We start from the raw sequence: 17631 nt of genomic DNA, 5'->3' as shown, positions 1-17631 counted from the left end.
GAAAATTCTTCTCTAGATAGAAGTAGCATGAAAGATTACCAAGGCAGTTTGTACAGAATGGAGAAAAAACAGAAACAGCTGCAGCTTATGCTGTTCTAAGAATTCCAGCTACAGGATTTTGTTTTCCCAGTTATTCAGATATTTCACTTTAGCAACAGAACTTTTAGTTTATTTGTCAAAAGTGTTAGAAATGTTCATTTGTACTTTTCTGGTGGTTTTTTTTCCCAGGCAAAAGCTAATATATCCAACTCAAACCATGTATTGTTTCTCATTTACTTTGCCATTTGAGTTCTTGAACTGGGTGCCTAATGCTAAAGGCATGAGGGACCTGAAAAAGAACATTGTGAAAAAGAGTTAAAGTTACAATTGGCGTGCAGGTATTGCATCGATCTTCCAAATTCCAATTAAATTTAGAACTCAGCAAATCATAACATGGCTAATAATGAGATCCTTAGAAGAATATAACATTAAGTGTGGTTAAGCTGCAAACACTCATGAGTACGCTTTGCTTTTTAAGCCAAATATTTTCCTACCATAAAACCCTGAAAGATCATGCTGTTAACCAGTCGAATCAATTCCCACACACAACCATGTGTCAATAAAATATTCTTGTAGAATCTTGCAGAGTTTTATTACTTTGTGTTAACAAGCATTGTGTAGTAATGAGTTGTAAACTGAAGATGAGGAAGAGTAATTTCTGTTTTATGAAGGGAAAATTAACAGTGAGGTACATCTGATTTTAGTTAGCATTGCATACCAAGTTGACGTTATAGTTTAGTATTTTCTATTTGTTGAACATGTTTTCCCTCAGTCCCTAGGCTATGCAAAAGCAACATCGTAATAAAATGTATATTGTTCTATTAATCATGTTTTAAGGAATTAAATTCATACCAGAAAATATAATGTAATTTAAGTTAGAAATTCTACCACTGTGTTATTGCGTCCATACAGAATTTTATTTACTTTTGCAGCTTTGAGACCTAGTCTTTGCCTCTTAATCTGGCCACAGACAGAGTACAAATGAATGCAGTTCACCAAAGAAACAATTAAGACTGAAAGTATTCACCAAGTTTGCATTTCTGGTAAGTTACATAGCCTTTGACTTTGTCAATGTACCTTTGGGCAAAAGTAAGTTCTAACAGGAAATGTGGTTCAAGCAGCTTCTTGTAAGATACTAAACAAATAATGAACCTACAAGAAATTCCTAACAAAATATCTATTAAAAGTCTATGTTCATATATTGTATATATTTTTATATATAATAAGTATTAAATGCAACTATTTCTGACTGGGGGAAAACTAGAATTTGGGTGTAGCCCATCAGATATGAAGCAGAGGCAGCAAAAAGTGGCTCTGAGTGACCTAAGTACAGTAATCACTTAGAATTTTAAAGAAAAGGTAGAGTGTGTGTGCAGTGATGGGACTGTGCATCTGTAAGGAAGGAGGCTGGAGTGAGACAGTATGCTTCTAAAAAGGCAGCAGTGAGTATGGGGAAGTAGAAGGAGGTCCATATCAGAAAAATAGTCCATCAAACATGTCTGTACTGCGTGGAATCTTACTAGTTTTGTTATTTCTTTCCAACTGTATCAGATCATCTAATGAGGTAACAGTCAGATCAAATAATTCTTCCTTTATCACTACATCATCATAGCTGCAATTCCATCATAGATAGATATTCCAGGGATTTTTTTCCATGTTGACAGATAAGCAAAGATATTATCTTGGTGATTCTTCAAAAAGAGACATGAAAAAAAAAAAAATTCCCTTCTTGGAAAGACCTTAAAGAGAAATTTTAGTAATGGAAAATGTAAAGGGAATTAGAGAACAGGATCCTTCTTCAAATTAGTTTTCTATTTGGAAAAGAAAATAAAAGAAATTGAATTGAGTCCATCACAGCTTATGTTATTCTGCTGGGTATGATAGTCTAGGACTCACACAGTGTGTTTACCATCCTGCCCCAAGAATTCTGCTTAAGATCCTGAATTCTAAGACACCTTCAATTCCTGTTAGTATCCCTGTTTAACCTCTGCTTCTACAAAGGTTCATAAATAGTTCTGTCTTTTGGCATGGAACTGTGCAAAGAGAGTGTATAGTGACAGCCTTCACTAATGGCTAAGTACAGTAAAGTTCAGTACAGAAAGTGCAAAACTGCGGTTCCAGTTTCCCGAAGTGTGGAAAGGAAAGGCAATATGCAAGGTAACTGTGCCAGCTTCTAAATGTGCACGTAAGAGTGGAGATTTACAGCCTCCTTTGAGTCCAAATAGCTATTGGATGTCATGGCTTTCAGTATAACTGGAAGTTTACATTCTGTGGTTTTAAACATATGAATTTTAAATGAGTTCTACAGTGGCTTTGATCTGGCAGGACTTTAATTGGATTCCATTTCTAAATCTCCCTGATACCTTTATTTACCCATAGTCCTGCCTTCTGTTCGTTAAATTATACAGAGGGAAGGGTTTTCAAATGTGAGTAATGAGAGTGCCAATGAGTAATCTAACTAACAATCTGATCTGCATCCTTGCTCCACTGTTTCAGGAACATCCTTCAAAATATTAACATGAAAAAAACAAAAAACAACCAAAGTGTCTCTCTACGTGCGTGTGCATTTCAATGCAAGACATGTCCTTGTGGCATATGCTATTCAGTCAAGCCTGGTATAGTGGACGTATGTCTAAGTAAACTCTCCATCTGGTATTAGATATTTAAATATATTCAATTGCATTTTGTTGAGGATACAGTGATACTGGAATTTTTTGGCACTTAGAGATCTCTTTCTTCCTGAACGAGTGGCTCTCTTTTATTTAAACTTTTAAAGAGTGTTGCTAGCAAATGTTTGCTATGCAGAATGAAAATCCCACTGTTGTCAGTAAATTCAATTTGTAATCAAATAATATCCAATCTGACTGACTTCCTATGGTAATAAAATCTTGTTGGACTTCCAGTTTTGAGGGTGCTGGTTTGAAAGTTTACAACATCTCAGCACTTCATGTTTCCCTCTTCTGCCATTGCATGCTGTTCTAAACTAAGGGAATTTACTGACATTTGTCTTGAAAAAGAGAAAAAGGTACTGGCAGTTTGCTCATTGGAGTCTTGAGTGTTCTACCTTTGATTTCTAGTTTGTTGGTAGGCCAGTTTCCAGCATGTGAATATGTGTGGTGTCCAGCAGAGAGCCTTGCATAGTTATTTTAATCTCTCATTCTTGGTGGTAAGCGACAATGAGTCGCAGAACTGAACTGCTAGCTTGTCATACTGCAAAAAGTCTGGATAATGAAGCTTTTCAAAAATTCTGCCAACTTCTCTAATGTTGCCATAGTGATATAATTCAGCAAATTCCAGAGTGAAACATTTTTAAGTTATAATGAATAACCTAAATAGGAAAATAACTTGAAAGTTCTAGATCTACGTGTTCTTCTTTTCTAGACATCCATAATAATGTACTTTAACTTGAATTTATTTTAGGAAAAGGAATGAGAACAAGTAATTCTTTAGTGGAAAAATATGTGTTTTATGTATGTACTGTGCAATGAGTGCAGAAATAGAGAACACGGTTTGTAAAGTTAAATTGAAACACACTAAAAGCAAATAATGAATAATTCTATAGCTGCATGAACTATACTCAAGTGGTATTTGTTGTCTGCTCTAGCTTACTTCCTCTGAAGAGTAAGATAAGTTCAGATATGATAGAGAAGAAATTACAACTGCAGTGTTCGGCGTAGGATAGTAAGAAGCTTCAGCATAGTAAGAAGCTTGAACTGATGCCATGTTTGAGAAGCTTTGATCTGGACAAAATCTCCAGGAGAGCAGCATTGCTGGAATGTGCAAAATACTTTTTCAGAAACTCATTTTCTCCATAGTCCTGTACTATCCAAATGCCATTTGTTCGTGCAGATACCTGTTGAAAATATTTTCACCTCAGTGTTGTTTTCTGGTTCCATAACATTTTGCAAGCAGGGTTTATTTGAGTTTGTTTTGCAAACAAAGGAGAAGGCTTCAGGTGTGTCAGAGAATCATAGAATTCCCACAGCTGGAAATGTCCTGCAAGATCATCCATTCCAACCTTCCACCTACCACCAGTATTTCCCCACTAAATGATGTCAGTACAGCATCTACATGGTTCTTCAGCACCTCCAGGGTCGGTGACTCAACCACATCCCTGGGCAGCCCATTTCAGTGCCTGACCACTCTAACAGTCAACCTGAATCCCCTCTCATGTAACTTGAGGCCCTATTGTCTGTTTGGGGTATCTAGAATTCACTCAGTGAAAAGTGTTCTACCACTGAGGACAGATTTCTTGTCCAGTCAGGTACATTGCCTCCTTTTATCTTCTCATTAATTACTTTTGCACCGTGATCAGTGCTCCAGCTTCTGCTTTATACACTTTGAATGTTAAAAAGAAATGCACCATTTACAATGAAAGACAGAAATCAGGATTGTCAGGATAAATCTACCAGCTCTTTGGCTACCTAGAATTTAGTTAAGGATGCAAAGATAATGATAGCACCTAATTTGCATGCTACAAGATTCTGCTTTTATGTTGCCAAGTCTGTAGAGCTTTTGTTGCTGCAAGTACAGTAGTAGTGCAGTACTGTGATTGCTGTACTGTTGCAGTTGGAGACCAGGTGACTGTTCTGGTTTTTTTTTGTTTGTTTGTTTTTGTTTTACAACTATGTTTTAAAGGAAAAAGTATTGTATTAGCTATTCTCCATACTGCATCAAGGAGCATAATTTACAATAGCTTAATTCATATTTAGACCCTGACATTAAACAGTGATATTTTAAAATGCATAAACTGATTCAAACTTGCTGGTTGATCAGCACTTCAGGAAGCTTAGCTACATAATTTTCTGTCCTAAATGGAAACTTCTGACTTCTTAGAAAAATCTCACTATATAATTGTGTATTTTTTGCTAACAGAGGCAGAAAATCTGGGTTTGAAATGGGAAAGTAAGTAATAAATAGATTCAATAGTGTTTGAAAGTTTTTTTGGCTGGTCATGATTGATTTCCTGATCTTTTGAAACTGTTAACTGTTTAAAGTTTGCATATATTTTTGTACCATACAATTGATACTACAGTAGCCTTAGAATAGTTAGCAGAAGTTATCCTCAGAGTCTAGAGTGCTCTCCTTGCAGTACAGATGTATGTCACCAATCCAGGTCTACAGTATTGTCTCTGAATCTTTGCATCTCTGGATTTCATTCATACTGTCACAGTGCTGCACATTTAACATGTTCAGTAACTAGAATAAAATAAGTAAAATGATGACTTCCCAAACTGAACGATCCTTGTCACTTTATGTAAGCATGTGTATCTGGATGCTGAGATTAGAGGCAGAACTCCCTTACATTTATCATTTGTATTTTATTTCTTATAATCAATCTTACAGCATAAAGCTACAAATGAAAAATAATTTCTATATAAAATGTGGTAAAAGCACCATAATACTGTGGCAGCCCCACAGTGAATGTTGCCCTTTCATTACTAACCTTCCAAGCATGACGTACAAAGAAGCTGACCAGTCTTCAAACTTCCATTTGGCTTTCATTTTACAGGAAAAAAAGCATATACTGATCTGTCTGAACAAGGGCATAATTGTGTTGGGAACTGAACCCCGCTGATGGGCAGTACATTGCAGCATGTTTCTCTAAAAATAACAGAACTCAAGCGATTTACACTGGTTATAGCCACAGAATTATGACAGGAGTGTGAGGTTATCTTTAGATGATGTTTTCCCAGATTCTACTTTGTAATTTCAGAGTCTCGTTATGTTTTAATAAGGGTTGTTTTGTTTTAAATACATAGGAAACTTCCTTCTACCAAAATGACAACGTAAATCAGCATGTGTGTATTGAGGGAGAAAAAAGTCTGTATTTTCAGACTGCCACAAAGTTGTTTGCAATGCAAAACCACCTGTAATTTCAACATCAAATACAAGCCTGATTATTGTGTTTGAGGGAAAATTATTTTTGAGTGTTCGTCCTCCTTGAGTGATACAGTAAGATGTGATACCAAAATAGATGTGGTTAGTATGTTAGTTGCCTAACTGTACTTGGAACACCATGGGCTTTTTTGCCTGTGTTAGTGGATAAAAATATGTTGTACTGCTAGAGTATTATTCTAGACTGAGCATCTACCAGAAATAAGAAAATCTAAGTTAAGAAAATGAATGCAGCTTTAACTGTTTAACCACAGTTATTTTTGTATTGCATGTGGAGCGAGGTGTTAAAGTACATGTCAGAAACGAAGATAGGAAAGAATAAAATGTTGAATTGAAATGCTGAACAATGAGATTTGTTATGCCATGACTATCTGGCCTTACCCTGTAGAAGATTAAGCAATCTAAAGAAAAAATGGCTGATATGGCAGAAACAGATAAATTCAGAGTTAGTTCAGAGGTGAGATTAAAATATGAAGAACTGAAAGCATATAAAGGCATTTTGAAGGCAGCCATGGCAACCGTATAACTTCTCTGTCTTGCAATTACAGTGTTATTTAAAACACTGTAGGCTTTGGTCTGGTCTCAGTTTAGATGAAATTGAGTTCTAAACATTTATTTATTTTCTAGTGAGAAAAATAACATTTTGTAGTATGTCCCAACACTTGTTTCCTTGCTTTTATATAAGGTGTCTGTAAAGATTACTTTCCATTGATTGACCAAATTGTTTCCCTACAAGATCTTCCGTTTGGAAAGGAGGGGCTCTTTTGTTCTTGAGGGTAGATTTTAGAAGAAGTACATGGTCAGTTCTTACTCAGTGAGCATCCTGCATAGGATTTATGCATCAGACATAAGGATAGCTTAAAAGTACTCTACCTGCCAGATTCCTGCTCTAGTGATTCCAAGCTGTTCCAGAATCTGTATGAAATACAGATCTAATTTAAGAAGTTTTTTAGGTTGCTTTTTTTTTTTTTTTGCAAGTTTGCATCACAAATACCATACGTAGGTGAATCCTAGGTATTTATGTACAGATCTAAAAATACATTTACTGGGGACCTATGCTAGTAGCCTAGAAAACTCCAAACCTTGAGCAGTAAAGCATTCACAATAAGAACCACTGTACAATTAAAAGTTATGCTTGCAGTACACAGCCACAGCATCTGCAATTGCACAAATAAATTTGCATTTTGGAGGCTGAAATCTCAGCTCCTTCATGGAGAAAGGACGTAAAAAAGAGAAAAGACCAGTAAGTTAAGGAGGTACCAACACTTAATTACTGGGTAGCAGGAATCACTGTGTGTCTGTTATGATACATCTGGTGCATTTAAATGATGTACAAATTATTTCTGGTGCGCTTTCTGTTCTCTAAAGTGAAAAAACTTTCTTAAAGTGCCAAAATTCATGTGTTTACAATGTATATGATATTATACTTGACTTGCAGGCTTTACCTATCAAGAGTTTATGAGTATTTGTATTATATGAGCTAACTGAAGCATCACTTGAAAATAATGCATGCTTAGCTTTTGAGCTTTTCTGATTTATTTTTTTCTGTAAGTAATCTTTCCGTATTTATGAAAAAAATAAATCTAAATATTGCAGCTCGACTTATGGGCTTAATAATTTTTAGTATGAAAAAGTCACAGTGTTGCGATCAGTTTTGAGTTCCAAATTCGGTAGTTATGTTCAGTACTATAAATTGTGAGTTAAAATAATGTTTTGTATAGGCTTGCATCAGCTAATGTAATAGATGTTTAGTGTACCTTCAAGTCTTAGAATCATTTGAGTTGAAGGGACCCCGAAACATCATCTAGTGCAACTCCCCTGCAGTGAGAAAAGACACGCACAGCTCCATCATTGCTCATTCACTGACCTTGGGTGTCTGCAGGGATGGGGCACCACCACCTCTCTGGGCAATGTTTTCCAGTGCCTCACCATACATAAAAAAAAAACTTCTGCATTAAATCCAGCGTAAGTCTCCCCATTTCCCATTGTCCTATCACAGCAGACCCTGTTAAGGAGTCTGTCCCCTTCTTTCTTATTTTCCCTTTAGATACTGGAAGGCTGCTCACAGGTCTCATGGAGCCTTCTCTTCTCCAGGCTGAACAGCCCCAGCTCTCTCAGCCTGTCCTCATAGGGGAGGTGTTCCAACCCAGATTGAATTCATTTAGTGGTAAGCTGAAGAGAGACATCTATCTATGAATATTTTATGACATTCATTCTCCAAGGATGTTTTTCAGAGATTGACCTATTGGATTTTCTACTATTCAGCCACACATGAAAAACAGAAGTATCTTTTAAAAAGAAGAGAAGGAACGAGTACGATAGTATAGCTCTGTTGATTTAAGCTTCTTGAATGACTGCTCTGATATAGTTCGCTTACACTTCATTACACATTCTGTGGTGTGGAATGCCACCTAGTGTTACATCTCCCAAAGGCAGCAAAACTCTGCAAAGTTATGAAAGCAGCTTTATCAACACGGCAGTTGTATAGTTAGTGGATTTTCTGATATGTTAAGTGCTTAGGAATACTGTGTGTACTTACAGGGGAGTGAGGAGATGGTATTTATTTCTGTTTCTGCTGAGCATGTAACGCCTCCTGTTTTGTTATGTTGCCCCACAGTGTCAGAGGTGGGATATTGGTAGGGGTTGAACATTCCCACCAGTATTTCATTACACATTGCTGTGTGACAGATGGCAGCAGAGGGGCAGTCGGATGTGGAATTGTGTGGAATTGAATTCCTCCCTGTGGAAAAAATGGCACCATAAACACTCATTGAAGCTCGCTGAACACTTAAGGAGACCAGGCAGTGGATGGGAGCACACTGAGGTGGTGGAGTAGTGCATTTCAGCAGTGGTGACTGTGGGTCTCCTCTGGTGGTGCAGATTTTTACAAGCACAACATGCAGGGTGTTGTAGATTGCTGGCAAAAATACATAGCTAACTGTGTTCAATATGTTGGTAAATAATGTTTTGTAGCTGAGAGTTTCTCTATCAGATAGTGCCGAATTTCACACTTGCTCAAAGTGGAAGGCTATGCTTTACTTGTAAAGCCCAGGTAGGGGCTGAGAACTGATCACTTCATTGGAGTCTCCGTAAGTCATAGAAAAGTAATTTTGCTGGGACAATTTTGCAGCAGCTATTATTTGCTGCATAGCAAAAAAAAGGAATCATGAATGCTGGTGGCTGTCTCTCTGCCAAACTGGTGCTATTGACCTGTTCAGTGGACAGTCCTGCAGACGTGCTGTTATACTCGTGGTTCTGAAATATTTATTAAGTTAGCATATTAATTTAGTTCTCTCGCATTTAGTTTTGCTGAGATTTAAAACTGTTACCTTACAGAATTAGTTTTTATGAGATCTATAATTGGAGGAACTGTGAAAGAGTGAATTGTTATGTTCTGCCTGTAGATGGTTAGAAAATGTCTGCAGAATTCTAATTTCACAATACTTATTAGTAATGGTGACGTAAGTATTATGTGTAGCAGAAGGAGCTCAGCTTGACTGTTCAGATCGCAGATGGAAGTGTAGCTATTGGCAGTTTAGAAAGTCTATATTTGACTTAAAAATTCCTGGGGATGCTGATGCAGAGAAGTAATTGTGGAACAAGAAGAAATTAGAAAACTGGAAATGTTACCTTCCACTTCAGTTGAAGTTTTCTTGATGCTGCCAATGTCTGACTAACAGTTTGAAATGTCAGATAAACTACAGGATGGCTTCCAGACCTAAGGATGGGATCCTGTTTGTGCTTCAATAAGTATTCAAAAGAAAAAGCAAACGTGAAATATCTACAAAAATCTAGAATAAAATCGTAATGGACAAATGAAAGGAAGGAATTAAGTAAAGAAATTTCTGGAGTACTGCTACACTGTCCCTGTCCTTGGCTACACTGTACTGGGGTGTAAGGGTTATATTGTATCGGTTTATGTACAGCATCAGTTACATAAGGCATCCTGCTGCTGTACGTGGCAGGAAGAAATGAACAGTTGAAATTGCTTAAATATTTTTGAAAGAGCAGATGAGAATGTACCTTTGAAGTTCACTCACTGTATGGGACAAAAAGCAGTGACAATATCTATTTAGAAAAAATGGTAGTGTTGGAGGTAGCTTTATAACTCGTTACTAAGAATGCTGATGCCACGTCAGTGCGTGTTACAAGGGTGTGGGACAGTATCCAGGGCACATCTTGTCATTCATTTTCATTTGACACACCAGTTAAGCTAAGAGAACTGCCTTATGAGTGATATAAACCTATCCCCAACCAACTGTGCATAAGATTATCGTCTTCATACCTAGATCACCTCGGATTATTTCCATACAACACTACATGGCATCTGCTGTTAATGATGAATTGCTGATTTGAGTGATTTGGTTTCCTATGCAGTGGCCTCCTTTCTGCCAGGCATGCTGTACTGAGGATCTGAAAATAAAGCAGGGAGAGTAGAATTGACTTTGAGGGCAAACAGACATTTCTTTTCATGAGGGAAGAGACTGTCTGTTGGCTTTTGAGGAGATAGGAAGAAGAAATTTGCATTCATTTTATTGAATGAAAATACCGATCTTACTGTAGTTCTGAACACATGGAGGCCTCCCTGTTGGAGGAGTTGTGCATAGCTCTGAGGAAAGGTAGGCTGCATAACATACAAAGGAGGACTGAAAGTCATGAAAGAAATTTACACAAAGAGAAGAAAGAGAGGCATTCAATGGAAGGAAGTATTAGCATTAAAAATGCATTTATGTGGAAACAAAGCAGAAAGGGAAGGACTTGATAATAAGACAGGAAATTACAAATGAAAAGTAAACAATATTAAGATGAGGGAAAAAAGTTCTTACGCCCTTGAAAGACTGTAGCCATGAGCAAGTAATACTCTGTAGAGTCCTTTTGAATGCGTAAAGCAAAGTGATCACTGCAAGAATCTTCTGTATCAGTTAGCCTTAAGCTTTGGTGTGTTTGCTCTCCACTCTAACGTGTACAGAAAGGATCAAAAACTGTGCTTTTGTCATGTGTCATTGCTTAGTGATCTACTTCTGTTGAGAGCCTGTTCCCATAGCAACATTGCTATTGTATTACAGGCTGGGTATGTAAGTTTAGCAAGTTGAAATTACATTTGTGTGTACATACTTTATCTGATTTTAAACATTACACCCACATTATGCTGGTATTTTGATGGTGTCCTGTATGTACGTTTAGGAGTCCAGGATATGGGGCTGATATCCTTTCTTACCCTGAATTAAATATGAGGACTGCTCCAAAAGTAATGCTTCTATCTTATGTTGGCCCACAGTGTCAGAGGCAGATGGTGGTGGTATGGCAGTAAAGGATGAGTGTTCCCACCAATATTCCATTACATTTTGTAGCTCTGTGACAGATGGCAGCAGAGGGGCAGTCTGACAGAATGGCAACTGACACAGAAGCCTGTAGGAAGCAAAGGTGTGGAAATGAATTCCTCCATGCAGGACAAGAAATGCACCCATTGACGTTCATTGACAGTTGCTGAGTGTTTGTGGAGATCAGGCAGTGGATGTGAGCACGCTGACGTGGTGGGTGGTGTGTTTCAGCAGTGGTGACAGCAGCAATAGGTCACCTCCATTGGAGCAGATTTTAATGAGTGCAGCATGCTGGCTCTTGTTCATCACTGACAAAAATGCATAGCTAGTGGTGGTGACTGTTGAGAAACAGAATTTTACAGCTGAGAATCTGATCTATCAAATAATGTTATTGTGTACTTTGTATCCTTGTAGGTTCTATGGAAATAAATAGAAGGCATTGCTTTGGAAGCAACCTACATACTGTAACTTCAGGAAGAAATACATTTAAGTAATACCACCAACCCTAAAGTTGGAAGATATACAACTATGGATCAAATTCATAATTAGCTATATATTTTAAGAGGTTTCAAAACATTATTTGAAAAGAAAAAATATTCTGTGGAAGTAGATAATGTATTGCAAATCTGGAATTCTGTCTCTTAAAGATTAACTTCTGGCTTAGGTAGGTATAAGCTGCGTCTGAGCAACTGTTGTGCTAACCTGATTTCAGCTTTGTACAGTACTACACACTGGATTGATTGCTTTAGTGGAGAACTAAGCTGTTCTGTGATTGTGACTTGTAAGCACTGTAATTAAGTTTATTTCTAAGTAATCTGTCCATGCCTCTCTCTGCAGTCAGTGTAAAGACCACTGTCATTTTACCTACTTGAAAAGGTTATATTGGGTATTTCAAAAGGTAAGTATAGTGACTGGGTTTTGAAACTAGAATTCTAATGAAAGGTTCTGGTGGAAATGCAAGGTGTGTGTAACAGTTCCTGGTCTGAATTCTAGGATGCAAAACCAGCAAACAAGAAATTAACATAGTAAACACACAGTGTACATAGAGGGCAAAAACTAAATTTTATACCAACTCTCTTCCTTCATATATTGGTCAAAATGTGACATGCTACTGCTATCTCGTGCTGAATTACTTGAATACACCACAGCTGTAGCTCCACATCTTTTCGAGCTCTTTCAAAAAGCTGAGTGTTTTCATGCAAGTGTAGCAGCTGCCCAGAAACTAGTAATTCTCAATTTTACCCTGCAAAACAGGCAGTTGTTTTTCAGCAGCTGCAGAGAGTGGAGAAACAATCAAACAAAAACAAAAAACCACATTGTTTTCTCCCGGGTGAGTATTGTGAAGTAATTAACTAATCTTTAATGGAGCTTTGCAATTTCCTGCCTTCTAGTTGGTCTTATATAACAGTTTTGGATGCTTTCAGTGTTCTGTACTTCACACAGTACTTTGAAATACGCTCTGTATTACCCTTTTAGAAGGACAAGGTAAAATTGTAAAATCACAGTATATGTCAGTTTATTAAGGCTTAAAGCTTTCTGCACCTAGTCAGTGCAGAGTGTTATGATTGACAGCAGTCATGCTAATGCATATTTAGCAGGTTAAGTGGTTTTCTGACTAGTATTCCTGTACTCATTTCCCCTTCGTCAGTATCAATTAAGGACCTGCATTTCTCACAGGGTAGGAGACTTGCTCTTTGCTTCAAGCTTCAGATGGTGTGGTAATACTCTTTTGGTATGTACAAGGCAATAGTGAGAGATTGTTTTTGTGTACCTACTGGAGAGAGGACAGGACTTTTGTGTACTTTTGTAGCAATTAGGAATTACTTTGGTATAAAGCTTTTTACTTGTAGCTAAATGTGAGACTCTTAAAACAACTGGAATCTATTGAGATAGACCAAACAAATTTAGTAGCTGCTAAATAGTTTAGGATAGTTTAGATGTGTGTGATCTGTGCTCTTTGCCAGCGGAGTCCAGGAGATGTGTGTTTCTTGTCACTTCCCTAGCCCTGTTTTTCTGTTGTTCTGAAGTGTTGTTTTAGACTGTATCCCACCACCATATTTTAGTCCAGGCACAGTAGCTGTGGTGCTTAACAGTGCTGATGCAACGTTTCTCTGTAATAAGTACTTTTCTTTGAATTGGAAAGATTAGCTTTTTCATGAATTTCTTTTTTTCTGTAAAGGATTTTTGTTTTACTAACGAGTGTTATGTGTTGCTGTCTTGGTGCTGTTCTTTCTTTCTTTTTTTTTTTTTAACTGTGTATATACATTCTTTTTTTTAGCCATTGACCAAGAAAGAGAGCCTGAGATGAAGCGCCCCAGAAACAATGAGTGAAGGAAGAACGTGGAGTGCTGCAAAATGTTTTCAAGGTAACTTTTTTAACAACATTTTTTAAAAGATGAGTCAAGTATAGTAGGAGACTCCTATAAATACTCAGTTCCAAGTTGAAGGGTTACAGGGAATTTACTTTTAGAGATAAATCCAACAGATTTTCAATTATGATTACAGTTCTTATTGTAGTTGGGCTGCAAATTGAACATTTGAAACTAGTATTCTAAATAGCATTCAATAGTATTCTGAATTCTAAAAAGAAGTTTTTATTGTACTCCTGTCTAATGCCTTATTTAAAAGGAAAGAAGATGGCTGGCAGGCTTTATTAAAAAGGATCCAGAAAACAATAGATGTGAGAAACTACTCTCATCTCACTAGAATCTTTTTGATTTCATATTGCTCTGAGCAGCCAATGCTCAGGTGACCCTGCAAACCACCTGATATGAATAAACATTGTAAAATATTTTAACTTATTGCCAGTCCAAGCACATCATAAGCCTTATAGTAATGATTAAGACACATAACGAGCAAGTAGTGCTACTTAATATGAAGTGGAAAGTACCTGCTTTGACTTACTGGGTTATCTGTTTGCCATTCTGTGGGGTATCTCAGTGTGTGTCTCAAACATGTACTGCTAATAGCTTAATCGAATTCATAGAAAAATCTTTCAGCAAGTCTGTAAGAAACTTTTTTAAACCTACCATTGAAGTTTGAACACAGAAGTATTAAACTATATTTGAAGGAAGGATCTTTGTTTTAGGATGGTTTAGTTCAAAGCAAACCACACTGACTGCTCATGTTTGAAGAAGGATCACAAAGCAGCATAATTTTTTTGACTCTTAGTATTATTGCAAACTAGATAAGTTATGGGGTCAATTTAAAGGAGTCTATGACTATGTGAAGCAAAACCATCTCTTACTGCATAAATTGTTAGAAATGACTTGGGATTTTGAATAATTTGCTCTACAGACAGATTATGCTACAGAACAAGCATGTGTATGCAAGTTGATTCTAGCAGTGTAAGATGTAGTTATGTGACTGAGGTAATATTTCCATGGGAATCTCTGTATTTGTGCTCCAGCAAAGGAATGAGCCAATTTTGGAAGGAAAAACGTACAATCAAAAAGCACGAATAACACAGTATTGAATATACATAATGCTTACACTTAAGCAAGATTCAATCCTCAGTTTCCAAAACATTAACATTTCAATCTGCATGCATTTTTGAATATTGCAATGCTTGATTTATTAAAAACGTGCAAAGGTTCAAAACTACAGCATACTGCAGTGGAAACCAAGCTTAGTAATGTGTGATGAATTCCTCTAAAGTGTGCCGCATTAGCTGAGAGCTTTTTGCATTGCAATTCTTTATTTTAATCAAATAATAAAGAAAAGAAATTATTGCATATGTAGCAATAGTAATTGAGTAATAACAGACTCAAAGCTGCATAACAGTATTTCTCATGCCAACTTTCTATGTAAAATTGCATAAAACATAACTCTGCACTTCTCTCCCTCTTTGTCCATCTGTATATGCTGTGCTACCTTATGGCTTATCTTATGGCTGACTTGACTGTAGGTCAAAATTGAACAAATCTTTGCTTTTCCTGAAATAAAGGGAGCAGGATCTCTATTGATTCCTAGGGGAACAGCAATTGTATAAATGCTAATTAGGTACCCAGACCAGATTATTTTCATTTACAATTTTCCATACGAGAAACTTGCAGCCAGGGTTTCCTCTTACGTGCCTGGCTGCATTACATACCTGAGAACATTGCTGTAGTAAAGAGCAGGTTGCACAGATCCAGATCAGATAGCTTACCTTGAGGCGTGCACCTTGCATTGTATAACAGTATTACCTTCCTAAAAGAAATGAGATGAAAATCCTATTGAAATCTGGAGCTTTGTATTAAAAGAGTTAGAAGATTATTTCTGCCTTTAAGGTGCCTGCATCAAATCAGCCCTGATCTGACAAGCACACGTTGCTATGGCAATGGAGACTATTGGATGTTAATACCCTGCTTCAGCTTTCTGACAAATATGAGCTCTAAGAACTGTGATTTTCATTTCTTAAGGCACGTGTCTGCTATACTTTCCCCTTAAATAGTTGATGGCAAAGAAACATTTTTTTTCTTACAATACTTTTGGGGGTTGCAGATTAACTTTAGCCTAGCATCAAACTAACACACAATGTGTTTATGAATAGAATTACTGAACAAAAAAAGAAAAGCACTGTAGTACGCAGGATGCTGGTGTATTGACATTCCTGTTAAGCTTCCCCTGTTTAAGTACTCTCATGATCAGAATCCTTTGTATAACTAGTGTTAAAAGGAAGCAAAGTTGGCTTTACAGTAATAATTTTAAGGGTTTTTTTTGTGTTTTCTAAAAACCCACATTTGTAATGTCTGTCTATGTGCATTGTTTAAACATGCAGCAAAATGAAAGCTAGTTAAAGTCAGCTTGTCCTTTTAGCTTTTGCATTTTGTGATAGGTAATTCTCTGCTAAATCAGAAAATGAGTATTCATAGCAACAAAAACAGAAAGTTACCTTCATGTAAAGTAAGCATCTATGTTTTTTGTTTTCCTTGCCAATTTTGCAGGACGTACCTAAAAAGGCAGGAAATTTTGGACAGCAGTTCTCAAGAGTGTAATTCCCCTCAAACATCATATAGGAAATGCTCACAGATAAAAATATCTGCTTCTACAACTGCTCTGCATCCTGCAGTGAGAGGATGCACCTCAAAAGGTCCAAGAGCCATAGGCAGGTTTTTCAGTTCTTACCAGAGATACATTTGTACATCATTATTTATTTAACCTTACTGCATGTCATAAATCTTTGGCAAGTGAGCTGAAGATGAGTTTTCCGCATGTTTTCTCAGGAATTGCTTTGTAAACCATGAAGTACAAAGGTCACAGTGATGTTAGTTACCACGAGCTTGCTGTCAGACCTAATCTAGGGCAACTACAGCTGCAAACAGAAGGGCATCTTGGTTCAAAGATGATATTTATTAAAAAAACAAACAAACAAAGCTATGCTTAAATATGTAAAAGTTAATGGCAATTTCTACAGGTGTTACACTGGTACAGTGTGAAGCATATGGTATGGTGTAATTCCGTTCTCTAACAAAAAAAATTAGATCTGGATTTACACCTAATGTATACACACTGATTTCAGACAACTTTCCTTCTTCCTCCCGCTCCCAGTTCTGCTGCACTGCACAGTTACTCTACAGACTAATGACTTCCTCGATTTCCTTTAGACCTTGTAAACATTTTCTATTGCAAAAATAATGTACCTTTAAATCTCAAAGGGCTTTACTACAGCACACCAATAAGGATTAATATTGCTTTGAAGTTTCTCAGTAACTGCTAGAGGTTTACCTTCATGCCAAAGAAAAAGAAGAATTATATGAAATACGCATTAAAATAGTTACATTTTCTGCTTTCAGTGTTTAGACCACTGCTGAAGTGGAAGTGGCTTTGTAAATGAAATAAAATTTCCCTCCTTACTATTTAAAATTGTTGTAAATGCTTTGTCTTAGAAGTTTAGAGTGTTTTTTAGCAAGTATTTCAAGAAGTATTTGCATAATAGGCAACCAGCTATGCTGAACGGACATCTTCCTGATGCAAAATGTTTTTGCAGGGATCCCCCTTAAGTAACTAAATACCCATTTGAATTGCCTAGTGTTTGTAATGGTATATCTTAAAAATACAAGCCTTCTGAAGATAAGCCTAGCCTGTATCTGATTGAAGGCTGTTTCATATGATGTTCTGAACTTGGGTGTGAATTCAGAGAGAGAGATCCAAGTAAGTCAATCTCAGATGCTTTATTAATCGTTTTTTTGTTTGAGAGTTTTGTGGACGCGGGGCAAAGCAGTTGTTTATTTTCCAGGACATGATTTACTTTTATCTAAAAATGAAGATAAGAATCTGATCATTAGTCAGCCTTGGGAGTCCTAAGTGAACTTGTACAGTGAGTATATAATTAAGAATTTCACAACTCTGCATTCTGTTCTGCAGCAAAAGCAGTGAGCTTGCTTATTTC

The sequence above is a fragment of the Tetrao urogallus genome, assembly GCF_951394365.1.
Source record: "Tetrao urogallus genome assembly, chromosome: 12".
NCBI lineage: Eukaryota > Metazoa > Chordata > Aves > Galliformes > Phasianidae > Tetrao > Tetrao urogallus.
Note: the sequence above shows the minus strand (reverse complement) of the source record.